This window comes from Triturus cristatus, chromosome 4_1 (genome assembly GCF_964204655.1).
Source record: "Triturus cristatus chromosome 4_1, aTriCri1.1, whole genome shotgun sequence".
Taxonomy (NCBI): Eukaryota; Metazoa; Chordata; class Amphibia; order Caudata; family Salamandridae; genus Triturus; species Triturus cristatus.
The window spans coordinates 1,037,930,231-1,037,957,346 of record NC_140585.1 but is presented as its reverse complement, the minus strand read 5'-3'; the positions used below and the strand labels follow the sequence as shown (position 1 = coordinate 1,037,957,346).

General features: G+C 45.4%; 1 long non-coding RNA gene across 1 annotated transcript in view; it reads right to left on the bottom strand.

The window, feature by feature from the left end:
- Positions 1-19,142: 19,142 nt before the first annotated feature.
- Positions 19,143-27,116, bottom strand: part of LOC146856015 (uncharacterized) — a 230,141-nt gene continuing 222,167 nt past the window's right edge. Inside the window, exon 3 of the long non-coding RNA XR_014980896.1 lies at positions 19,143-19,357. This is a non-coding gene — a long non-coding RNA (uncharacterized LOC146856015). The remainder of the gene's footprint in view (positions 19,358-27,116) is intronic.

Below are 27,116 nucleotides of genomic sequence, written 5' to 3'. Positions count from 1 at the left end.
TATCTTGGACGGCTATCCGGGAGCAAACTCCCGGCAGGATATCGAAGGATGATGACTGTGTCAGCGGAAGCACCGTCAGACACATCTACTCCACCATCCTGCCTGGTCACGCCCCCAAACGCTGCCAATTTACATGCTCACGTTTCTTAAGTTGCATTCTTTTTTACACACAGTGACTTTTGCCACACATTTGCATGCATGACATTCTCAATGCTTACATTTCCACTTCGTAAGCATACTATCCCAATACCATGAACATTCAGTACAAGGGATAAAGTTCACTGCGTAAATGTTATTTATGTTATTGTCCTTAAGGTGATGTTGCTATCTATATAGAAAAAACAGTTGTGGCCTGGCAGGGGTTTGTTACATAGCCACATGGGTTTTATTGTTATATATACACCACTTCCTTGTTTAGGCAGACAGCACTCAGCTGATACTATGGGGTTACCATGTCAGAATTCCAGCCCAGCTGATTCCCGCGTACCAACATGAGGAATGTCCAGCTCTACACCAAGACCCTGATGGCACTTACCCACAGGTAACGGGGGGTTAGTCCACCTTGGCAGGGATTTGGCAGATCACCCACCCTAGGCAAAACTAGGTTAGGGAGTGTTAGGTAGGAGTACAAATATACACAGTACTTATGCCTGCATATATTCACTGTCTTAGCACAATGGTGGAAATGATAATCCTTTTCGCTGTTTTTGCGATGATAATTATGCTAATCTGTTTCATTTAGCTAATTATCGCAGCGCATGTATTTATGCACGAATCACAATGCTTCAATAAATATTGAAAAGCATTGCTGGGTATTTCTTGTGTATTTCTTTGGGTATGCATAAGAGTCCAAAAGAAAAGGTTCTAGATCTGTTACTACGATTTCTTGGGGGATCAAGGTTCTCATGTTCTAGGGTTGCACACACATTTGTTGTCATGTACAGTTAGGTGTACTGATGGTGCCCTGTGGCTAGTAGGGATATATACCAACATATCCTGAGAGGGTGCAAGGAATCAGTCTAGCACAACCCTGACGTTTATGTTGTCTGACAAATTCACAGTTTTACAGAGGGAGGTAAAAGTCGTATTACATGGTGCAGCCAACGTGATGGTTTGGGATCTTATAAATGAATCACCTATCTGGTGACGCTTCATGCAGTTGTGACTAGTATATCATTACAGTTTCCACCTGCCTGTACAATTAGGGAGGCGACTCCTTGGCCTTTGATAAAGCTTTCAAATTGCACTTTGATGCTTTGACCATACTGAAAGCCTTACTGTTCCAGAAAGATGTGGCCTTAACATTTGCAAAGGAGACGTTTAATCTTCAAGTTGCAAGGTCATCTTCTGAGATACAGTCTTTACAGAACTTGTGCACTGTATTTTTTACATGGCTAGTACTGAAGGGGTGGCACACTTTTTTAAGAAAATAGATTCTGATTTTGGTTAGTACCGTACAGTCTACAGAGTTATTCATTTTTGGAGGTCTTCTGCTGGTCTTGTTCCTAATTTTCCTGACTGGTTTTATTGTTTCTGTTCTGCAATGGATTTCCCATTAAGAGGCCAAATGGAACTAGCACTCTCACATGTGCTCCTGTGTCGTGAATGCATGATAAGGTGTTCTGGTGCACTCTTGTTTCAGGGACTAGATAAACAATGGTTCTTGTCATTTCGGCCTTTGTGGCTACACTGCATGCAGCCCATTTCGTTCTGTCTTTTGTGCACTTTCGAGTGTTCACTGGTGATATGCCTAGAAATGTAACTGGTTTGGTCTTTGGACATTGACCTACTGGTGAGCCAGTTAATGGCTCACTTGTACTGTTGTCCCTTAAGCTTGTTGTTGTTTCTAAATGCATTCTACCAGCCCTCCTGGCATGCTTCTGCTCCTTGGGATCTGGATCTTGGCTCAGCTACTGCAGATCTTGCACTGGCTACTCCTTCTTCGGGGACTGCTGACGTGGACGGATGGGAACATGTTTGCTCCATGGATCTGACTCGATGGGTGCCTCTGGGACATCGTCTGCGGTGGCTGGGAACAGCAATGTTTCGTTTACCTCTCGGAACACATAAACAATCTGGCAGTTTCGAGTTGTGGGTCACTTTTATATTTGGAATTGTTTTTATGCTAAATTGCTTTCATTTTTATAGCGTTTGAAGATTTTAAGGAAAGGCTTTCTTTTTGCTCCTTGTTATTAAAGAAGTGTGATGCTTTTTAGATTTTTAGTTGGGATTCTTTTATATTAATTGACCCTCATATTTTAGAATATGTATAGGGATAGCTTTCATAAATTTACGCCCAAGGAGTGTGTGTCAGGTGGTCAGGATAGGCCTGGGTAGAAACGCTGGCATTTTACATCCTCATGTTTCCTAAGTTGCCTTCTTTTTTACATAGAGGGACTTTTGACACACATTTGCGTGCACGACCATGCTGAATTGGTATTGCTTACATTTTCACGTTGTAGGCATACTATCACAATACCTTGAACATTCAGTACAAGAAATAAAGTTCACTGCACAAATGTTATTTATGGTATTGTCTGTAAGGCAATGTCACTATCCAACTAGAATAAACAATTGCGGCCTGCAAGGGGTTGCGCCTTGGCCACATGGGCTTTGTTATAAATACAGAACCACTTCCTTGTTTAGGCAGAGGAGCACTCAGCTGACACTGCGGAGTTACCACATGTCAGAATTCCAGCTCAGCTGATTCCAGCGTACCAACACTAGGGTGTTTTACTCGTAATGTCAACAATTTCAGAAAAAAAATCTAGCACCATGGCATGTATTTTTCCTTACCTGTATTGCAATACGTCTTGAAACAAGCAATTAATGCTCTTTCTTCTATTTTTTTATGGTATCAACGAACATATTTTCTTTGAAAAATAATTTCTTTTTTGGGCACTGGATAAAATCGAACTCTTGCAAATGGATTAATCATTTACCTTACTTGAGGACAGCATGTGTCTGCGTTACCCCTGATGGCCTACCGAGTTTGAAGGCTAAGTGTGAAGATATGCTGTTGGGTTTCTATCTAACCTGCACAAGAGCACAACGTTTAATTACTGTGATCTGCTGCTCATGAGATTTTAAAGAAAGGTTTACTTGAGCAGCCAGCCATCCTTCAAAGTTCAGTAAATGGAATATCACGGTACTATTGCCAAATTAAGTGCAGTTTCCAAAAATCAATGGTGCATGAGTTGCCCGGGTTCAATATAGACACAATCTTCTAGAGCTCTGGCGCAGCCCAGGTCTTAGGACCTTCCAGTGCAGTCAAGAGGTTAAGCAGGACTTTCCACCAATGGGCATTTGTGTGCTGAGGCGATGGCACCCTAAACTGAGCTCTTCCATACTTCAGACAGTATCAGAGACCCTTTATTATCCTGAGACTTAGCCTTGGTGAATTACAAGATGGTGGCCCTGCTCCTATGGGTTACTAGAGTGGTGAGACACTATAGCTGATGCAGAGATCTGCGGGGGGAAGCTGGAATTCGAGGTATGACTCCGAAATATACCAAAGGGGTGGGAGCAAGGTGTGCAAGAACAACAGCAATTGGGTTCAAAATCCTGAGGTCCAGGATTGGCCTTAAGCGACCGTCCTTTTTGGGGATCAGGAAATACCAGGAGTAGCAACACTGACCCCTTTCCTGCTCCGGAACCACCTCTATTGTACCTTTCTGTAGCATGGTAAGAACCTCCTGCTGTAAAAGCAGTAAATGGTCCTCTGAGCACCAACCCTGGCGAGGAGGGTAAGGAGGAGGAAACTCCAAAAAGGGAAGGGCGTACCCATTCTCTACAAGATTCAAGACCCAATGATCTGACGTGATCAGTCTCCATTCTTGTATAAAGTGGGACACCCGACCTCCAACCGGACTAACATGTTCTAAGATGGGGGTCTAGAACTGCTTTCCTGATGTACCAACGGTGGCGCGTGGGGGGAAGTAGAGGAGGATTGTTGTCGAGCTGCTCTCCTGAGGCCTCTTTTATTCTACTCTCTGTATGACTTGTACAAGGGATTCTGCTGTTGCTGACCCTGTTGAGATTGCTGGCAGCCACGAAAGGAAGCAGATCTCCCAAATCCACGATACCGCTTGTAGCCGTATCCTCTGGACTGCACCTGGAGGCCTAGAGACCTTGCAGTAGACCTGCTGTCCTTAAAATGCTCTAAGGCTGAGTCCGCCTTTGAACCAAAGAGTTTTGACCCATCACAGGGCAAACCCAGCAAAGTCGCTTGAACATCAGGTGAGAAACCAGACGATCAAAGCCAAGCCTGTCTCCTTGCAGCCACAGAAGACCCCATCACACGAGCTACAGAGTCAGCAGTATCCACGCCCGATTGAATAACCTGACGTGTCGCAGCCTGTGAATCAGAAAGGACTTCCAAGAAATTAGCCCGATCCTCCTCAGGCAACTTTGGAGCTAACTGCTGACTGAGTCCATCAAAGCATGGATGTACCTTCCAAGATGACAGGTTGCATTAGTGGATTTAAGAGCAATACTTGCAGAGGAGAACACCTTCTTTGCCACCTGCTACATTTTTGTTAGAATACCTATCACCAAGAATGGTAGGGAAAGAACCAGAAGATTGCTTCGAACAAGAAGCCTGGACAACTAAACTTTCCGGCGTAGGATGTGAAGATAAAAAAGCCGGATCACCAGGAGCAAGCCTGTACCTTCCAGAGATGGAACGAGAAACCACAGGAGGAGATAAAGGCGTCTGCCACACCTCCATTATTGGTTCCGTCAAAGCATCCGTAAAGGGAAGCAACGGTTCAGAAGTTGAAGAAGAAGTGTTAAGAACCTCCGTAAGAATATTAGATTTCACCTCAGCCGAGGGAAGCTGTAGACCAAGCAAATCAGCCGCCTTCCTTATGACCACATGACAAGGAGCAATGTCTTGCACAACACCAGCATTCACAGATGGGAGATTATACTCAGGAGAAGTAACCAAGCCACTAGCCTCGCAAAGGCCTTCAAACTCATCCATAGAATCAACAATCTCCCCTTCCTCCTGATTCTGTGCATATTCCTCCTCTTCAAGGAGCCTCTGCGCCTCTCTCCTAGAGCGTTTCTTAGGAATTGGTGGCGGCGGCGCCACCCGGGATGCCGGTGAAGGCATTAACGACGTCGACAGAGGAGCCACAGCTTCGGACCTCGACGTCGATCGAACTCGAGGCGGCGCCGAGTCAACAGCCGAAGGAGTTAGAGGAGCCGGAGTGGAGGACCTCGGCGATGGGAAATGCCATGCCGGAGTCGACAGCAAGAAAGACATAAAGGGTGCTTGGGGATAAAATTGAGGAACACCCAAGTTAAAGGCCAAAGGACCCATGGAGACCGAAGGCGCACTGGATGGAGCAGAGGCCCTGGCAAAGATGGCAAATATCTCATTAAGGAAATGCGACTAATCTGACCCACGAGCAGGAAAAGCAGGATATGGATCCGTACCATCCTGAGTTCGAGGTGGAGGCTGCGGAGCCGGGGACGGCGCACGCACAGGTGAACTCACCCGGCCTGGAGACGACTCCCTAGGCACCAGAGACATCTCTGGAGCCGGTGAGTCTTCATGCAGCGAAGAGCCTTTCAAAGCCGGCGATACCGGATCCGGAGATGTAACCGGGGTCACGCGAGGAGATGGAGAAACTAAATCCTTTCTTCGAGGCCACTCAGCCGGAGTCGGCAACCTCGACCTCGATGCCCTGGTCTTCGAAGAACGGTGCCGAGAGCCATGTCTCCCCTTGGACTTCTTATGTTTCTTCGACTTCGATGTATGGGAAGACAAAGACTTCGCCCTCTCTCGACCCCTCTTCTCCTTTTTGGCTTTGGCCATAAACAACTTAGCTTCACGCTCCTTAATAGCCTTGTGATTCATCTACCTGCAGCTTCAACATTCTTCGCCGTCATGATCCGAAGATAAACACCAGAGGCAATCTTCATGAGGGTCTGTGATTGACATATGCCCGCCACACTCTCTGCAGGGTTTAAATCCGGTCTTCCTGGAAGTAGCCATCAGAAACCAACAATTGATACAAAGTTTTCTTAGAAGAAAATGGAGAGCCCCTAGAAAAACTGTTAAGCGTTGACGGCGCGGAAAAAAGGGAACTGACATCAGCACGCAGACGAGGTCCTCTTATGGCTCCGATGACGTCATACGGTGTCGCGAGCGGAGCCGTGCTGTTGTGACGTCCTCGTGGGAGAGCTAGGAAAGAATTTCCACGGAATGCTGGCGCAGGAAGTATTCATAAGGTGAGGAATCCACAGGCAGAAGTATCCATCTGAAATTGCTGTTATGCAATTAATTCTATTATTTTCCTCTTTCATTTCAATTCTCAAAATGTTGCTATTACTTACCCGCACTATACCACTAGTAACACTACAATATATTGCCTTTTTGCACACAAACAAGTCATAACACTTTAACAGACTTTCTGTAACTTGTATTGTACTACTACTTAGCAAGCTACAACTTACAACAAAAAACTGCGTATTATTTATCACATAGGTGAAACTTAATGCATTTACCAATAATAATAATAATAATCCACATTTGTAAAGCGCGAGCAATCACCCGTAAGGGTCTCTAGGCGCTGGGGGCCATCAGGAAGATTAAGCAAGCTATTGCCCAGAGTTACATGGTGTTGGGCTAATCTGCCGCCGGCACCGGGGATCGAACATTGATCCCCAGATTTCCGGAGTCAGTCACCCTGGCCGCGGCGCCACACCTCTTCTCTTTATCATCTTGTAGGGTTTTTAAGTTAATAATCTCAGAATGGGTGGAGGAAAAATCCCCGTTTTACTGAGGGTGAATTGTCATTCATAGAAGATGAAATCATTAGAGTAGAGCCACAATTGTTTGGAGCCCAAGTACAAATTACAACTATAGCACAGAAAAGGCAAATGTGGGCCACAATAGTTGACAGAGTGAATGCTGTAGCAAACCATCTGCACACATAAGAGGAATTTAGGGAGGTGTTGAACGACGTGGGCGAGAATGCATTCCCTGGCTTCCAAGCATCACCTGGAGGCCCAGAGGACTGGAGGCGGTTCTCCGAGGCCCCCCCCCTTTAAACTGTTTCCCTAGGAGGAGAAGGTCTTGCAGATCCTACTTTTTGAAGGCTTGACAGGAATACCTGGTGGAGTGGAGATTGCCCTTTGTGAATACCAAAAGTTGAACTTTACGACTTTGGGTATTCACAAAGGGCATTTACGAGTAGTAAATGCCCTTGTGAATACCGAAAGTCATAAAGTTAGACTTTCGTCTCATTTTACTATTTTGAATCGGGCCCAAAGTTTGGTGAGCGAAAAATATAAGTGATATATGTGAAAATTTTACTCTACACTATTAATATGATGACTAATGCTGATAATCCTTCTAAGTTGTGTAAATGTCTGTATTTAAGCTTGCTAGGCCTTGGATTGGGGAATTTCACGTTTTTCCTCTCTGCTGCGTTATGTTGAATGGTTGGTACATATCATGTATGGTTCCTATTTATTTATTGTTTTACATTTCAGGACATCTTCTTACCTGTTTATGTGAAGTTGTTTGGTATGACATTTAATCTGTTTGTGTAACTAATGAAAAATGTCCTAGCTAACGTAAAGGAAAGTTTCAATTCTATTAAGGACTCGAAGGTGAGGATTATGCCTTCTTTCTCCACTTTATTCTCATAGCAGCGTAGAAGTAAACAAAATCTACGTTTCCCATGGAACACCGGGAAACAGTAGTAAAGAAACAACATGGCAACAACCAATCGGGAAGGAGAACCAATGTCCAATCGGGGCTAATGAGCCCAACAAAGTCCTCTGTCAGTGTGCCCTCTTCCTCTTTCTGAGTGCGACGACAGCCATCCTGGGCACATCAGGCATCTTGTTTCTGGGAATCAGAACCTGAAACAACGGGGAACACATTACCCAAAGAAACCACTGCTGAAACCTGTAAAGAAACAGATAGCAGTCACGTAAAAGACAGCCGAACTATAACACTAAACTCAAAGTCAAGTACTTACTGCAATACGGGGAGGGGTCTCCTCAAGGAGCATAGGGGGGGATAATCCTCTCCTCCGAGTTCTTAATAGAATTGAAACTTTCCGTTACGTTAGCTAGGAAATTTTTCATTCTATGTCAGGACTGGAGGCGAGGATTATGCTTGTTCAAAGCTTGCCCACAACCAGCTGAGCCATATTAAGCACTGGTTTATAATAAAACCTCTTAAAGGTAGAATCCGAAGACCAATCGACCGCGTTGAGGATATCCTCCAACCTGGGCACCCAAGCCAAACGCTTTTGAGGCCATAGCCCACCCGCGCTGAATGCGCTCCGAAGTGACGAAGGCCAATGCCCGCCTGTTGCATCACTCACCGAACCCATCTAGCGATGGTGGGGGAGGAAACCACTTTATAGGGTTTCCGGAGCGCAATATGGAGCGGACGCTCTCCTGGTGAGCGGAATTCTTCCGTCATTTCCTCATAGGCTTTGAGACATCTAACAACGCACAGTTTCAGGGAGTCAGGGAACTCCGGATAGGAGATAACCCTGGTATGGCATTTGGTACGCCGAAGAAGTGTGAAGGTCTCCCCTCCCAGAGATGTCCAGGGCTCGGACATTCGAGACCCGCCTGCAACAAATGAGGCAGAGAAGCATGGCTAGCTTTGCTGAGAGTTCTTTCCTGGAGAGAAACCCGTTAGGTTCCCAAGATTGAAACAGGTTGAGAACTTGATTAACATCCCAAAGAGCGGAATATCGCGGCTCCGGTGGTAACAAAAGACGAATACCCCTCAGAAGCCTGCAAACCAAGGGATGCTCACCGATAGGGGTCCTTTGGACCAGTACATGGCCAGTAGAAATGGCCAACCTAAAGGTGTTGATGGAACGGTACGCCAACCCGTCTGAAGCGAGCCAGGAAATTCACGACATGAACAACGTCGGCGACCAAGGGGTCAAAACCCCATTGCAAACACCAACGGGTCCATCTGCCCCACGCGGATATGTACCTCTTGACCGTACTGTCCGCCCAAGCCTTGGAGATGAGGCTCTCAGCCTCTCGCGAAAGATTTGCCGCCTCCCATCTGCCCCTGAAATCCGCCACGCCATAAGAAATAGCGACCCCGTCACCACCAGCGGATGAGGAACCCCGTCCGGGTTCGTGAAGAGAGTCGGAAAGTGGGGGAGTAGGATTGGAAAATCCCAAGAAAGTTCCAGAAGAACCGTAAACCAGACTTATGACCTCCAAAGTGGGGTAATCAACACCAGATCTGCCGACTGCCTGCGGATGTGTGCCGAGGTCCGCGTGATCATCGCGAAAGGAGGGAACGCGTAGCCCTGCTCCAGACTTCAGTCTTGAAGGAAGGCATCCGTGGCCACTGCCAAGGGAAATGGCCTCCAGCTGAAGAACCACGGGATCTGGTGGTCCAGCCTGGACGCGAACAGATCCACTGAAAAGGGACCCCAGTGATCGTCCAGCATTGCAAAAACGGACTGATCCAGTTTCCATAGGCTGGAATCCCGGAAGTGTTGAGATTGGAAGTCCGCTTCCAGGTTGTCTCGGCCCAGCAGGTACTCCACGGTGACAGAAAATTGACTGTCCAGGCAATACTGCCAAAGACTCGCCGCTAGGTCCGAGAGAGCCTTCGACCGGGTACCTCCCAGGTGATTCACATAGCGGACTGCGGAGACGTTGTCCATTTTCAGAAGAACGCAGGACTGTACCGAGTCTCTCATCTAGCAACGCACTGCTAAGGAGCCCGCCAGGAGCATCAGACAGTTGATGTGTACTTTCAGTTCTTCGGGTGACCACAAGCAGCCTGTAGACAGATCGCCACACCTGGCACCCCAGCCCTGCCTGCTGGCGTCTGATTCGATCACCAGATCGGAGGCTGAACCGAAGATCGCTCGGCCATTCCAGGCCTCCATGTGGTCCAACCACCATTGGATCTCGGCTTTCGCGTCCGCTGACGAGGAGACCTTGTGGGAGTATGGGAACCCTTTGCAGAGGAAGAACGCTTTGAGGCGCTGAAGAGTCCTGTAATGCAGCGGGCCTGGAAAGATGGCTTGAATTGAAGCCGACAAAAGACCCACTACCCGGGCCAGCTGGCGAAGAGAAACCTGTTGTTTGGACAGGACGCGACGCAGCTCATGCCGAATCTTGGATATCTTCCTGGAGGGAAGACTGAGAGTAGAGGTTGTGTACTCGATCACGAACCCCGAGAAGGTAAGAGACTGGGCAGGTTGTAACAGAGATTTGCTCTCGTTTATCACAAAGCCCAGGTCCTGAAGGAGGGAGATGGTCATCTGAAGCTGAGAAGTCAGTTGATGAGGGCAAGAAGCCATCAAAAGCAGATAGTCTAAATACACGATCATTCTGACCCCTCGAGTTCTCAAAAACTCCACCGCTGGCTTGAGGACCTTGGTGAAACACCAGGGGGATGAGGAAAGGCCGAACGGGAGAGCTGTGAACTCGTAGATGAGGTGTCGCCAAACAAACTGAAGAAACCGCCTGTGAGGAGGGAAAATCGGGATCGGCAAGTAGGCGTCCTTGAGGTCTAAACGGACCATCCAGTCTTGAGGACGAAGAATGTCCCGAAGGAGATGGATTCCTTCCATTTTGAAATGGTGATATACTAGCCATTCGTTGAATTCGCTGAGATTTATAACAGGTCTTTTGCCTCCGTCTGTCTTGTCCACCAAGAAAAGATTGCTTAAAAAGCCCCTGGGGTGCAAGGAGGTAAGGGAAGCTACTTCCTCGTCCACTAAGGCCGCGTCTTGCTTGGAAAACTGGATACTGGATGGGCCGGGGTCTGGTATTTTTAACTGGATGCCCCATGAACTATATGTGAAACCCCTGTACCGTTTGGAGAACCCATGCATCGTGCGTTAGAGACAACCAAGCCTGGTAACAATTTGCCAGTCGCCCCCCCCTATGTTTAACAGGGAAGAAGGGTGAACACTCACCAGAATTAGAGGGTCAGGATCCTCCCCAGAATCCTTTTCCTTTTCCACACCGTCCTCTGGTGGGGTAAAAGTTCCCGAAATGGGACTGGTTCTGGTATTGACCGGAGTCTCTCTGGTTAACCTGGTGGTGCTGACGACCGGCCGAGTGGCCCCTGCCTCGGCCGGCTCACCGAAAAACACGGGGAAAAACTTTCTTTATTGTGGAATGAGCTCTGTCCAGCGACGTGAAAGTGCTAACAAATTCGCCGAGCTCTTTCACGAAAGGCTCGCCAAACAACCTACCTTGCGCGATAGCGCCAACCTCGGAATCCGCCAGGTCTCCTATTTTTGGGTCTATCTTTATGAGAAAGGACTGGCGGCGCTCGGTGGAAAGGGCACAATTCGCATTGCCCAAGAACATAACCCTCTGCCCCCAGCTTGAAAGGGCCTCTGGGGAAATTATGGAGCCAGACTCTTTGGCCTCTTCGGCCATATCCATAATTTTTGTGACTGGGCCGAGGGTATCCAGGAGCTTGTCCTCCAGGATCTATCAATCCCTTTTTTGGGATCACGAATGAACTTTTGAAGGAAGGTGGACATGCGGGGGTCAATCTCTGGGGTCAGGGCCACCTTCCCCTCTAAAGATGGGCGTGGTCACTCCGCCCGTAGGCAGTTGCGGGCCTCCTTCTCTAAAGGACGGCGAATGTGTTCTGCCACATATGCGGCGACTTTCTCTGCCGGGGCCCACTCCGAGGAGCGGGGGTGGACAATGTCATTGAGATCCAACATATCAGAAGTGAGTTGTGGGGGGACGGGTGGACATGAGGGAAGCCAAGGCCTTGAAGGGCCGGGAGAATCGGGGTCACCAGCCACGTCCGGGTCGGTACACTGGGGGGCTGGGGTGGAAGGCGGGGTATTCCCAGAAGGCGGCACCTTTTGGCTAGCTACAAATACCTGTCGCAGACGCTCAAAAGGATCAGAATCTACCCCAGGTTCCATTGGACGTTTTGCCGGTGGGGAGTCAGTGGGATCGGGGCCCAAAGGGACTGAGGTGGAAGGGCCAGCAGCCATGGGCTGCTCAAGGCATGAAAACGCCTGATTAATCTGGCGAGAGAACCTATCTTCCAAGGGGGTGATATCTATTTACCAAGTGGTGGATCAGGCTGAGTCCACCGCCTCATAAAAGGCATCACCTTGCCCCCAAACCAGCACAGGGTGCACCTCCACGCCCGATCATAATGCGGGTTCTTAATTTCAAGGACCGAGACGCCATCTTGTCTGAAGCACGCAAGCAGCAGCGGCTCCACCATGAAAATTGTGCTATCATGATCTTCCCAGATTACTTCCGCGAGGTCCAGGGCCAGCATCGCTCTTTTAGCGAGGTTAAGCAAAAATTGAGGGCACTTAACATTCAGTATCGGCTCCTTTTCCCGGCTCGCCTGCGAGTGGTATTCGCAAACAAGACATTGTTTTTCGACAGCCCGACGGATGCTTGGACCTGGGCAACGGAGGAGGGCCCTCTGCGGGCTGAGGAATGCGCCCTGGGCCGGGGGGAGCGGGGGGCGGACATGGCCATCCCACTCCCTCTGCTTCTCAGCCTCCATGTAATCGATCCCGCAGGCACCGTGACCGGAGGCGGGCCCGCTCGGATTCCCCGCCGGGCCACTCACAGCAGCCAATCTTGATGGAAGAGGGAGCATCGACTGGGAGGCGCTCTGGTTCCTCCGGCCGCCCGGACGGCAGAGGCGCTTCGCCCCGGTCTTCTGTGATTGACCTCCCAGACACGTAGCCCGATGCTCCTGAAGGACCCTCCTTGAGCCGGTCTCTGCCTGCCGGGCCTAGCTCCGCGGCCGGAGACAGCGCTCTAGTTTAGAACAGTTCCTACTTTCCCGATGGTTTCGTAAACATGCATCCGGACATGAGGAGGGGTCCTCCCCACTTCCCCATTCCCAAGCGTTTTAGTTTGGTTGTTCACCCTGTGAAGTTGGGTATTGTTCAAATGGGGGGTCGACAGATGCTTCTGTTCCTGAAGTGTAGGGTGGAGGGTGGGGGCAAGGGGGGGTTTGGGAAGGCTTTTCCCTTACGTTGTTATGTTACTTGCTGTTTTTTGTTTCAGCTATCACGGAATGTCACAAGCTACCAGTGGGAGGGAAGGGTGTGCCCCCGTAGCAAGAGAATGCGCACATCACCACGGGCTCCCAAGCACATCTGAATACCCAAATCAATATACACGTCCTAGACCAGGTAACACTTACCATGACCGCTAGTACTTCGCCTAGCGCGTCCTCCACGTGCTGTCGTGGAACGTCAATGGCCTGCTGGATCGGCACAAACGCACGGCGGTCCTCAGGTATGCGCAGCGTCTCCACATAGACATCCTCATGCTCCAGGAAACGCACCTCCTTGGTAACTGCTGCCCCTTCTTAGCTCGTTATGGTTATGATAGAGTATGGCATTATGGCTTCTCCAGGGGCTCACGAGGGGTGGCCATCCTCCTGAGGCGCACCCTGCCCTTCGTCCTCTCCCAAGTGATTCATGATCCTCAGGGTTCATCTGTGACTGTTTGCAGATCGCTGGCTGGCTCCCCCCTCACTCTCATGTCTGTATATGCCCCCCCCCTCGATGCTCGCGTCCACACTTGCACACACTGCTGCCCTGTTGAATAATACGTCCACTGGCAACATGGTTGTTGCAGGTGACTTTAATTCAGTTTTAGTCCCGGCCCTCGACACAACAGGTCCTCCATCTGCTGCCCGAACAGGGCGTGCGAAACAGCTGAAGAACTGGTCTGAGTCCCTGGGACTCTGCGATGCATGGGGCACATGGCACCCCCGCAGCACCCAATTCACACATACCTCCCCGGCTTCAAAGAATTCCCTGTGCACCGATAAAATAGGAATTAATTCAAAGGGATGTGCACAATCCAAGCTGCTAACCATGCTAAACAGAAAATGTGTAAATAGCTCATAAATTCTGGTATATGAGTCCTGGTCTGCTAAAACTTTAGGCCAGGTAACACTGCTGCGGTTGTTGGCTAAGGGAGGCTCATCTATTCTGGAAATGCTCCTTGGAGGATTCCTGTCCAGGGCATTATCCGTCATTTTTAACAACAAAGGATTGTGGTCACTGTCAAACCTCTGGGCAGTGGTCATATCCTTCACTAAAAAACAAATTATTACATCAACTAGAATGTAATCGATGACTCTGGTACTGGCACCCCATTTAAAAGTGGCCAGCCTGTTTAAGTCGGATGCACTTCTCCCATTACATGCCCTCAGGCTCTTTCCTGTGATCAGTGAGGCTATCTGCAGGGAAACAGACGTTGGACGACGGTAGCGATTACTAGCTACCAAACTAGGTATGCCCCACACCTCATCCTCTTCCTCTTCCTCCAGTAAGGTGCTTAGTAGTGGAGAAGGGTCGAAGGAAGCGTTAAAGTCTCCGGCAACTATGATTTTAGAGTTGATTTGATACGCTCCAATCAAGTCTCCTAGCAACGATAGTACCGGAGATTCGCTGCTATATGGTTCTGACCGTGCATAGACATTAAGCACGGTCACGTTTAGGCCCGTCGGAAAGGCAAGCTGGATCCCCAGAATGTCTTGGGATTTTATTAGTAATTGCTTGTACTTGCAGGATAAGGTGTCCTTTACAAGAATTATCTGCCCCCGCTAGTCCTACCCGTTGTTTTCGGTGGATTAGTTCCACACTGTATGTGGTATAGCCGTTTATGTGCACCCTGTCCACAGACAAAGTCTCTTGGAAGATGCAGATATCATTTCTGCCTATATAAAAATACCATTTGGGGTCTTGCAGCTTAGAGTGGATCCCCACCAGATTCCAAGAGATTAAGCTTAATTTATTTTTTACCTCGTTGTTAAGTATGGGTAGACATCCGTGAGTGTCTGCGTTACATAACGGCACGTTGTCACTAGTCAAATAGGACAATCAGGTAGATGAATATGATTGCAACGGGAACGCGACCTTGGCTATACTAATGCTATTATTAGGTAATGTTCCGGCATTGACTGGTGGGTGCAATTTACTAGTAGGCGGTTCAGCAGTGTAACTATCTCCCATGGGTTTAAGAATTAAACCACTTTTGTAAGCTGTTTGGTCTGGCATGGGGTGCCTAGAGCCTTTGTTTCCATCTTTGGCCACAGACTAAAATATTCGCATTAGATTTGTCCCTTGCACTACTACTAAATGGTTGTAATTGGGTAATATTATCTGGCTTTACTGTGCATATACTGCTGCATTTTGGGTAAGACGGTGCAGGGGTAGGAGATGAGAAGCTGATAATATGCCTAAGTCAATCCACATCTTGTAGTTGGGATGAAGGCCCCACCTTAGTTCAAAGCCCTGTGGTGCATCAGCTCCTGGCCTGCAATACTTAAATCTAATGGATGAATTGTTTGAGGGATTCATCCTGATATCTAAGGCCACTAGCTCATCTACCATCCTAGCATCTTTTATTGCAAGTTCTATAGCAACGAAAACTGAGTTCTTGGGAGAGCTCCTCTGAGCACAGAGAATGTCTTCTCGAATAACCGAGCGACAGCCTCTAGTGTGCCTAATCCAATGGATAGCCTTATTAATCAAAGACTCTTCAGATTCAAACTTGGTGTAGGACTGTAGTTTAAGCACCTTGGTCACAGCGACCTTCCTTTTTAAATCAATGCGCATATTTCTGGGGCAAGGGGCAGAGATATAATTCCGCCTTCTATTAATTGTATCATAATGGGGATTACAATTCCTTGAAGGATTCGGTTACTGCAGTTGGCGGGAATTAAATAGACTAGGATTACTTGGAGCACTATTGTTTCATTGTTGTCGAGAACTGGCTCTAATATTTTGCTGGGAGTACTGAGGGTACTGAGGGTGTGGTTCTGGCTATGCTGGATAACTGGTTTATCAATAACGTTTGCACATTTAAGCTTATTCAATATAGAGGTCAAGCTAAAAATAGCAGTTTTTAACTCTCCCACTTCGGTTCTCAATTCATTAATTAAAACAATGCACTCCCTACTTGTATGAGCTGGGGGTCCTAATAACGTAGTCTCCATAAAGAGATTGTGAGGGGGGTCAGAGACAGGAACATCATCAACTAGATTAGACAATGGTAAAAAACGATTACTACAATGACAATATCAGCTGTGACAGGTAGATGAAACAAGTCTGGCATATCCGTGCTTGGAGGCTTCCCCTGGGTAGCAGCCGTAACCATAGATTGTGTGGTTGCCTTTCCAAACATGCTTGGTATGTGCGGCTGGGCAGTAAAAGTTGGATCCTCAGCTATTAAGGTCTCTCGCGATGCTGATGCGTCGGAGTGTAACAAATCCTCACATTCATCTATTAAATTGTCAATTTGATCAATTACACAGTTGCCACCAGCAGATTTAACTAGACTTTTGGTCTATTTTGTTTTAATGGCAGCAGTGGACTCCTTAGCTGCCTTCCTCTTCCCCATGATTAAAGTAATAATGATTTTTTACAGGGCACTGTTATACAACACTAGTACAGGAAGCGTTAGGCCCAAGAAAAAAATCGAACAATCGTATCAATGGGACCGTCAGATAGTATTAGATGGTATCCCTGATATTGTCCATGTGTCCCTAGGCACTGGTCACTTTAGGCAGCAAGGATACAAACAGTCAGGGCAAGCTTGAAGATAACACCCAGCCACAACATAAAGTTGCAATAAATAAACAAGTAAGAACTCAATAGCGTACCTCTTGGAGAGCAGATGTTAGGGGGTGGACCAGCCCAGCCTCTTCCGGGCTCCGACGGGCGTGGACACGCCTGCCCTTGGCCAGGGCTTTGCCTGGGTGTTTCAGCCCTCATCCCGCGCTGTGGGAGCCCCAAGCGGGATTTGAACACCTCCTGATGTGGGAAAGCAGCGTTAGCGGTGGCGTTGCAGGGTGGGAGATGGAGTCCCCGGCCTCTCTCCTCCTCTGTGCCTAGTGCCTGGTTGGCTGGCTATAATGGGCTTCCGTACTGCGGGAGCCCCGAGCTGGATTGGAACGCCTCCTGGCACGGGAAAACAGCATTGGCGGTAGCGGCCGTGTTGCAGGGTGGTAGATGGAGTCCCCTGCCTCTCTCCTCCTCTGTGCCTGGTTGCGATGGCTATGACGGCCTCCCAACTCAGTAGGGGCACTTGTCAGGGATGTCCCCTGTCGCCGCTTATCTTCGCATTGGGCCGAGAACCGCTGGCAGTGTGGGTGAGGGGGGACCCTCTGATAAGGGGAGTAAAATGGACAGAACATCTCGAAGACAGGATATTGTCCGCAAAAAGGGAGATTCTATTATATAAAGCAGCCCGACAGAATCAATTAATCGCACCTGCCACATATTCCAATCTTCAGAAACCACTCAGGTTATCCCATAAACTGGACTAAATCCAAATTGTTCCTGATTCACGGCTCTACACCACGAATCCCCAGAGGCTGTGAGGTGTTGGTGGCAATGGAGGGGTTCCACTATTTAGGGCTCTATGTGACCCGTGGCCCATCACTTTTCTATGACGCTAATTCGCAAGGGCCCCTGACCCGCCTGCAGGTAGACCTCCGACATTGGCGAACCCTTCCCCTGACTCCCCTGGGAGGGGCGGCCCTTTTTGAAAATGCAAGCATTGCCTTGTTTTTATACACATTACAAAATACCCTCTACAGAGTTCCAGACTCCTACTTTACTAACATTGAGAGGGTCATGCGGAGACTGTTGTGGAATGGGAGGTCACCGCGCATCGCAGTGCAGAAATTGACAAGGGGATGGTCCGACGGCGGGATCACCCTACCCGACCTGAAATTATACTACTGGGTGTCTCAATTGACGGTAATAAATCGATGGCGCCGTGGCCCGCATACCGATCCAAGCCATCAGACAGATGCTTGGCTGATGGGGAGGGGTAGACACCGCAAAGCTCTGTATACGGATCCCAAGCACCAATACCTCACGAGCCCTACAGCACGCACTATAGAGAGCTGGCACATGGTCAACAAAAAAATGGGGTGGCACAAGAAAATCACACAAGCAATACCACTCTGGGAGACCGAATGGATTAGCGGATTAGGCACCTGCCCCGGGTTTGACAAGTGAGATCTCACAGGCATCTCATCGGTGGGGGATTTGTGGAGTAGAAATGGGCTAAACTCTTTCTCCGAACTTCAAAGGAATATCAATTAGCGCAGTCCGAAACTTTCAGATACCTGCAAATCAGTCACGCCCTGAGGCCCACAATCCACGGTGAGGAAGCTCTTCCGGAGGCTTCCCCACTAGAAGACAGATTGCTACTCAACCAAATGCCTAGGAAAGCCATATTCCTAACCTACCAGAAATTGATCAATAATAGACCAGACTTACTAACACGCCTTAGGCAACAGTGGGAAGCAAATGTGAGGTGAACTAAAAGATGAAGAATGGCGGGATGCGCTGGCCTCCCCTCGCAAAATAGCTGTCCCCACGAGATTGAAATTGGTCCAAATTAAAATCCGGCATAGAGCCTATCTCGCAGCGGGAGTTCTCGTCAAAATGGGGAGGAGAACAGACACAATTTGTTAATGACACTGTGCACAAGAAGGGACCTTTTACCACCCACTATAGGTCTGTCCAGCCATACAGAAATTCTGGAAGGGGATCACGGCCAGTCTGGCAAGGATGGGGGAAGAGAACTCACCTTTTCAAAAACAGAGGATGCCCTAATAAATGGGACCGAAAGTAGGGGGGTGTGGAATACATATCGCGGTGCGATATGTCCGTCTCCCACAGTTGAATTGCGCCAGAGGGAATGAGAGCTGCAGAATACCGGTGATGTACCCGAATACCAATATGCTATCTACTGTAATGCTGAGTTAGTTTTTTGTTGTTTTCTCTAATAAAAAGGATATTAAAAAAAGATGAAGAATGCAAATTAACACAGTATTCAATGTGTCAAGACTTTAATCAACAAACATCTTTGCCCTAGATATCACTTAACTTGGCCTTGCAAACAAATGTCCAGCACACAGTTTTATCCTCATTACATAAAAATGTGGTTAACCTTTAATAAAATAAAATGCAATGATATACTTACACTCATGTGAAGAAGTTGTTAATTACATCTTGACATATGTCGATTCCTTCCTCTTCACCACTATCATCTTCATTTGGCATTTCAACATCCTCACCCAGTGGCACTTCATCTGAAATGTCAGGGACATTCCGTCGCTCTGCAATGTTGTGTAACATCAAGCATGTCATGGTGATTTTGCACACCTTATTGGGTGAGTAGAAGTGGGCTCCACCAGTCAAAGATCAAAATCTGTCCGTAATTAGCCCAATAACTCACTCCACTAACTTGCATGTTCTTCCATGGGCCTCATTGAAGTGGCCTTCCCCTGACGTTGTTGGATGCCTCAGGGGTGCTAACAACCATGGTCAGTTAGGATGAGCTGAGTGTCCTATATGGAATGAAAAATAAGCATTATCATTACACTTTACAATAACAAAACAATATAATGGCAGATAGTACTTACCAACAAGCCAGGCAGTCTCAGGTCTAAGTTGGGACATTTGCAGGGGTATGCTGCTGTTCCGTAGTACAAAAGAATCATGGGTTGAGCCAGGAAAGCGCACACACATACTTGTGATGTACACATCTGGTAAGCAGACAACTTGAACATTGATTGCACGGAAGTTAATTTGATTGCAGTTCATTTGTTCTCTGGTGTGTGGTGGCACTACGGCAATATGTGTGCCATCAATTGCTCCTAACACATGTGGTAGGTGGACAAAGGCAAAAAATCCCTATTCACATTGTCAAAATCCTGGTTTGTAGGAAACTGAATGTAGCTGTTGTGTCTTATCACTGAAGAAAGAACGTCTTATAGCACGTCACTGAAAGCTGGTAGTGACATTCCACCAGGTACTGCCACAATATATTGGAATGATCCTATGGCCACAAAATGGAGTATTGCCATAATGTTGACAATTGGTGGTATTGATGTGGGATTCATATTGTGAGGCAGATGATCTTGCTGCAGCTGATGACATAAATCGATAATTGTTTGCCAATTATATCTAAATTATTTTGATAATATCCCGTTCTTCCATGGTGGCAAGGTCTGGAAATGGTTGAAACGCTTGAGGTTGTCATCGCCTCACTCTCCCTGGGTTCATATGTTTGTATTGAAAAATAAAAAATTGTTGTAAATGTTTGCTAACATATTTTCAGAATGAACCACACTTTACAGCTAGCTTTCAATACATATACATTTTTACTAAATGATTATACACAGTCCTATTATGTTTAGTGTACATTTTTTTACAATTCTCATTTATTACATGTGTAAATTATAACCTTTTAAAATGTGTGAATAATACATTGTCAAAGTATTATTTACACATTATTATTTACTTGTTTTTGTTTCTGTTAAAATACAGTCAACTGCGATATAAACACCACCACATAAATCTCACTTCTAACCACATTAAGGCACTACACTACACTTTTTTTATAAAAAACAAATAAAGAACATTAGCATTTTAGATATATAAAAAAAATAGCCACCATTTTGAGTGGTGGTGGTGCACTTAGCAGTCACAAACACACTATTCCACAATGTAAAATGGTGGCCGCCTGACCTCTCCATCAGGACATTTGGAATTAGTCAACTGCAGCTGAAGTTTACCACCTAGTGGGTGTGAAACTCCACGATGGACCCAGCCATAGCCTAATGTGTGTGAAAGCAAAGTAAGTCAGCCAATGGTTGTGTACGTCATCGATGATCGCGTACGTTGTGTACATGTACGAGGTGTTTAAAAAAAAGCACACTTGCCTCCTAATACTGCAGACAACAAGCCCTCCTCAACATTTGCTGCTGCTTCTGACCTCTGGAAGCCACGATGCCAGGTAGAGCAGGTGACAGGCCCCAGCCTTATTGCTAGAGGAGATGGAGTTGCTGGCAATTGAGCTACTGTCCATGTACAGCTAGCTCTATGGGTCACCAGAGGAACAGACACATGTTTAAAATGTATTTGTCAATCTGTCTAACCTTTTTTTTAATACACAGGCTAGAACGTCCCTTTGAGTTCCTGAGTGAAGTGTAATGATTGAAGTGAAGTGTCATTTATGTTTTACATTACATAAAACAATGATGGTGTGAGTTTTTAAGCACATTATGATTATAGAACACTACAACATTAGTATGTGTTGCGTGTTTCGAGCCCTACATTGTATTTGGTGTGTAATCTGAGATATAGCTTTGTATATGTATGAATTTCATGTGCAATGTAGAAATTTATCTCTCAGCATGTAAAAATAGAAAACATTTTATATTCTTTACTACTGTACATAGATAAAAAAAAAATTACATACCAAATGACAATTGTTTAATATGTGTATTATCCCACATATTACGCAGCCTAGATCAGGTGTCTCCAATCAATCGTTTGGACGATCCCAGTAGCTCCAAGATACCTTCAGAGTTCTAGCCTTGGGTGTTTTTTCACATGAGTGCAAGGTCATATTTTCATTTCAAAGTTAAGGGAAAGCTGTGTTCATGAGATATCATGATCATCAGGCTGCAAATAGCAGGGCCTGACAAAGAGTAGTGCTCAGTTAGATTTGTGGGCCAGGCTGGAGCTGAGTCACAGAGGTGAAGCACTAAGGTATTGAACTCTTAGAAAATTCCTCATCAACTCAAAATTGGAGTTGTGAACAAAATTATGTTTCTGAATGATTTTTAATGGAAGACAAATAAAAAATTAGGTTACTTCCATCATGTACATACCGATTACATACATTGTGTTCCATCCACACGATAGAATGGTCTTACATAGGTGACCTTTTACCCAGTAGCTTACTTCTGTCTCTTTGACATCAGGCTCTTGGTACCATATCTTACTCCCTGCACTAAGTTATTGAACTCTTAGAAAAAATTCCTCTTCAACTCAAAATTGGAGTTGTGAACAAAATGATGTTTCTGAATGCTTTTTTATTAATCACACAAACAGTTTGTATTTCACAGGCTCTCAGTAACCTGTACACATATATCCCCTTCATAGGCATACATGTTCATACATCCCCAAAGACCAAGTTCTCACTGACACACATGGCAGCCCTTCGATAGTGGCATCAGTCATAATATGTATTTCAAACCATAGTATCTGCCTCTATGGACATTAGGATTCAAGTCAATGTAGCTGGGCGTGAGAGTATCTGGTTACAGTGCGCAAGTTGGGTAGTCTTCAGTATGTCACAATAAGAATCATTGATGAGAAGTAGCACTCATTACATAAAATGTTGGTGCCCCCTGGCCTAGTTGATATCACTGGCCGGATTTATTCAATTTCACAAATGGCAAGGGCAAAGGATAGTCAAATGTTACAAAAAAAGTCTTAATTATTGCTTTATTTTGGTAGATTGAAGAATAAAATGTAATGTCTACCAGCTTTTGAGTAATACTTGTGATTAATGTAGTAAAATTGTTACATCAATACAGACAAACAAGTCACAAAATATTTTTTTCTTTCCTCTGTTGCATCCATATAGATCAATGCCCATCAGAAAAAGGAAATATGGAAGGTCATCGCCAAGAAAGTATGGACCTTGGTGGGTCTAGAAGCAGCACAGCATCCATTGCCACAAGAGGTGGGAGGACATATACGACAAGTCATCAGAGGTCCAGCTCGGCAAGTCCTCCAAATGTGGGAAGTGCGTACACTGCACCCTGACCTGCCCTAATAGCCCACATACCTGCTGTGGCCTAGCCATACCTTGATGGACAGGTAAAAGCCCAACAACAGCATCAAGGGGTTAAGTTCTAGAGTGAGTTACACATGTTAAATAACTAATATTTTGTTACAGCATCTAATTTAGCTATCAACATTAAGATTGACACATGTCCAACGCAGAGGAAGAGTGCTTGAAGGTGTAAGTTTTGCACAAGGTGTATGATGATGTGCTTTTTCTATGAATTTATGGAAAAGGATACCACCTGATTTCTGTTCACTACCAAAGGACTGTTCTGAGCAAACATGACTGCCAAAACTACAAATATACATAAGGTTGTTTGATGTCATAAGGAACAGTTGTACCAAACATGCCACTAGTATTTATTGTGTCAGGAGTGATGCTCCTTCACTATTGTGGATGATGTACTGTTAGACCTATTACATGTGAAATAGCGTAATATGCAAATATGACATAGTGGATGTTCCAAATGTCACATCAGTAAGTTGGGATGCTACACAAACAAGAGTGAGCATGTGAGCCAAAATCCCTAGTCACATCAGAATTAATGGATTCAAAACATATCCCAAATGTGTTGGGAATCCAAAATAATGTTTCATACATGTAAAAAGTGACAGATTTGCATTTTGTTTTACTCTTTAACACATGTGTGCATAAGCCAGTCTGTTTTTGGACAAATAATTGTGATAGGCACACAATTCTTGCAGAAACACAGACAGGAATGTGTACACATTGGTGACAGAGTAACACATACCTAAACCCATTGTTCATTGTCCTTTATGTCCAGGTGAGAGAGCAATGATAGAAAAAAGGGGCCACTTAAAGGGACTTTTGGAGATGGAATGTTTCATCACACATATGTTGGAGTATCCCATCTGGAAAACTCAAAATGAGACCCAAATCATAACTCATTAGGCAAGTGTAGGAATGCATCAGATTGTAATATTGTGCATATTGTGAATTACATTTGAATATTTAATGTACAATTTATATATGAATCAGCGTATGTAATATTTACTGTGATGTTGTACCAGTTTCTGGCTATAGTGAAAGCCAGCGTGTTTTGTTAAACAATTTCACAGTGGTAAAACAAAGTTCAAATAAATAGAGATATTCAAGAATCAAATCTGTAAATGTTTTTGCTCTATACTGAAGTTCATTATAAATTTATCAAGGTCTCTGTATTTACTTATGCTGTAGAAGTCATTTGTGAATCAACCCAAAAATATTTTTCTTAATTTCTTCAACAGTACTGGTACGTACAACGTGTGTGATACACTGCTAAGCTGCTTCAGAGGGGAATCCATATAATATGTTTTACATTTGAAATATACTTTATTTACTTGAAGTAAGTGTTACCATTGTGAAATGCTCAAACGAAAAAGGATTTCAGTTGATACAAATATTGGTACAACTTTGCAGCATTTGTTATCACACATTGATTCATATTGTACTTTTTGTGAATGACATAATGCAGATTTCTGGGCCTTGTAAACACACTGTACAAAGGTATTTTTGGTTTATTTAATTTTTAGTTACACAAGTTCACTATTCTAAAAAACAAAGCCCAACCATTCAGAAGTGTTAAACAGTTCCTTTAGAGAAATAAAAATGGATAAGAGACGAGATCATACATGATATGTGAGCTGTCATGGGGAATTACAAAACTGTGAACAAATGGTTTCTGAAAATGTTGCCTATATGCATGTGCTTATGCTAAAGTAGAGCCAAAGTTTGAGAGGAGTCTTGAAGCAGGTGAAATATGAAAACTAGGAAACTGTTTTGGGATCATAATTCATGATCAGTTCTGTTTATACAGATTCAATAAAACTATTCTATATGTCACTTCAGCATCATCAGGAGCAGGCAGAGGAGACATTGGCCACTTGAGCGGGGAAGCAGCTGGCCACTGTGGTTTAGGTGCTGAGACCACCAACACAGAGGGAACTAGTGGCACGGAGGCCAAGGCGAGTGCAAAGAGGCCACCAGCTCCACAGCATCATTTTCGTAGGATTCCACAAATGTGCACTCCCTGGTGGTGGCAAACCTTACCAACTGTATCCTTGTCTGCCACCCAGTGAACCATCTCCAACCTTCCTCTTGCTTCCTCCCAGTTGGCCAAACCCTCTCCCCTAAAAGGGGTGGCGTCTCCTTCATTACAAGACAAAATCCTAATTTAAAACAAATTCCTAACTTAAGACAAAATCCTAACTTAAGACAAAATCCTAACTTTACTACTACTAAATGCCTTCTGTGAATACCAAAAGTAGTAAGTTTAGGATTTTGTCTCAGATTAGTTCAGTGAATCGGCCCCAAGATCAACAAGACACAAACTTCCGCACTAACCGTACAACATACACCTAGGAAGAAACACACACACAAACATACATGACATACACCAGGCCCACATGTGCCTGCAACCTCAACAGACACACGCACATCACCTACTGCCACTCCCTCTATCTCCCAAACCCAACTCCTTTCCAACCATCCTAGCCGTTTTCCCTGTGAAGATGTATTATTTGCTCTTGCCTTGAACCCTACCAAAGCCGAAGCCAGCCTTCCCAAATGCCAAGCCACCCCCCCAAACACAAGCCACCTCTCTCATACCGCAGACCACCCCTCGAAAAGCCAAAAGTACCCCTCTCAAACCAAAATATACCCCTCCAAACCAAGGACCACCCCTCCCAAACCCAATTCCCCCTCCCAAGAAAGATCACTGAGGTGCCTGCTCGGTGCCCACTAGATGCCCCTCCATGAGGAAGTTCCCCTTAGCAGTTCAATAGGAGGCACGTTTAGTACTACAGCACAACACCACATTTCACCATTCTATTGATGTAAATAAAATTATATTTATTTTATTTATTTATTTTTTGAGAGAAGTATCTCATTAGTATAATAAACAACTCTTTTGATTTCACCAAGTTTGTTCTGACATGAATTTCCCTTTACAATGGTTTGATTCCTAGCAATGTTTCCGACTAAAATATAAATTACATATTTTTATTTACCATTAAGTGTATACACTGGTTGAAATAGTATGTGATGGTCATTTGTATTTAGTTGCAGCAATTCATCATGATAATGGACAGTTGCGCTAACAAATTGATGTTTGAAATTATGTTTTGAAGTGTTACTACAGGTGTGTTTATTTCACCTTGATCACTGATAAGAATAAACAAACCTCAAAATAATGTGACTATTGAATTTGGATACAATACAGGACTTGCACTAGAAAAGTGGAACTGTTACATGGATGGATATGTTGAATGATTTAAATTTGGGACTGACATTGATTTTAAAGGTAATTTATAAGGTAAAGGTTACACCTTGTCTAGTGCAATTTTTCCATCATGTTACATTGCACTTACCCCAATGATGTGTAATGTATATGTTTGTAATTTGACAATTTTCGAAATTTCTTTAAACACACCTGTATGGTGACTACTTATTGATTGATATCTTTTTTTGTGTAAGTGTCCATTTTTGTGAAGGCTGCTTGCATAAAATTTAGAAATACAATGTAAATCATACAGGTGTGTTTCTTCAAATTTCTTGAATGTCAACATTACACACACATATGCATTGCACGTTGGTATGCTAATGTTTGTAAGAGAGATTTAAAAATGCACGAGTCCAGTGTAAATGTTAACCGACAACACAAAAGCTAACAGGTAAAAGTGGAGCTTACAGTTGATTCCGAACACAACAGTGTTCATTTTGTTTGTCATCAAGCAGCAGTATGGGCAGGACTTGGAAGAAAGGGGCAATGGCAGAAAAGGAAGTGTGAAAGTAAGAAAAGGTGAGTTTCTACCTTAAAACCCTTCCGCTAACTCAGGAGTGGTTTACCAACACAGTCACGTCGGCGGGAGAGCACATCATGATTGTCCGGCAGACAAACTAGCTGCCCTCGCTCCGACAGCCGCTTTTGCCTATTGTGCCATCGACTTGGGTGAACATACCTGGTGGAGTTGGCGGCACTCCAGCGGTCTTTCATCCGTCGAACCACCAGTATGTAAATAGAGCGGGCAGAAGGTGAATCCGTAGAAAAAGTGACGATGAGACCATTACTGCCAAGATCTAAATCAGGCACTATGTACCCCTAATTATCTCTTGTAGAAAGGGTCCATCTTTGGGGGCTCACGCATGATTAGAAGCCAAATAAACTACTGACTACAGAGCATATGTATGAGGAAAAGATCCTTTAATGCCTGCTCCTTCATGGGGCAGGCAAGAGTCTGAACTCTTTAACTGTCCATTAGCCAGCTCAGCTTCTTCAAATTATTTTATTGTTCCCTGAACTGTCAACTTCTTGAGAAATGTTTTAATACTTGATGTCACTTTTTCTCCATCTTTATGTATCCTTGTTTCTCTCTCAATTCGTAATTTGTAATACAGTTTTTCATATATGTCTCTAGTGCCATATCATTGTATACACTACACACACATTCTCACACACACACACA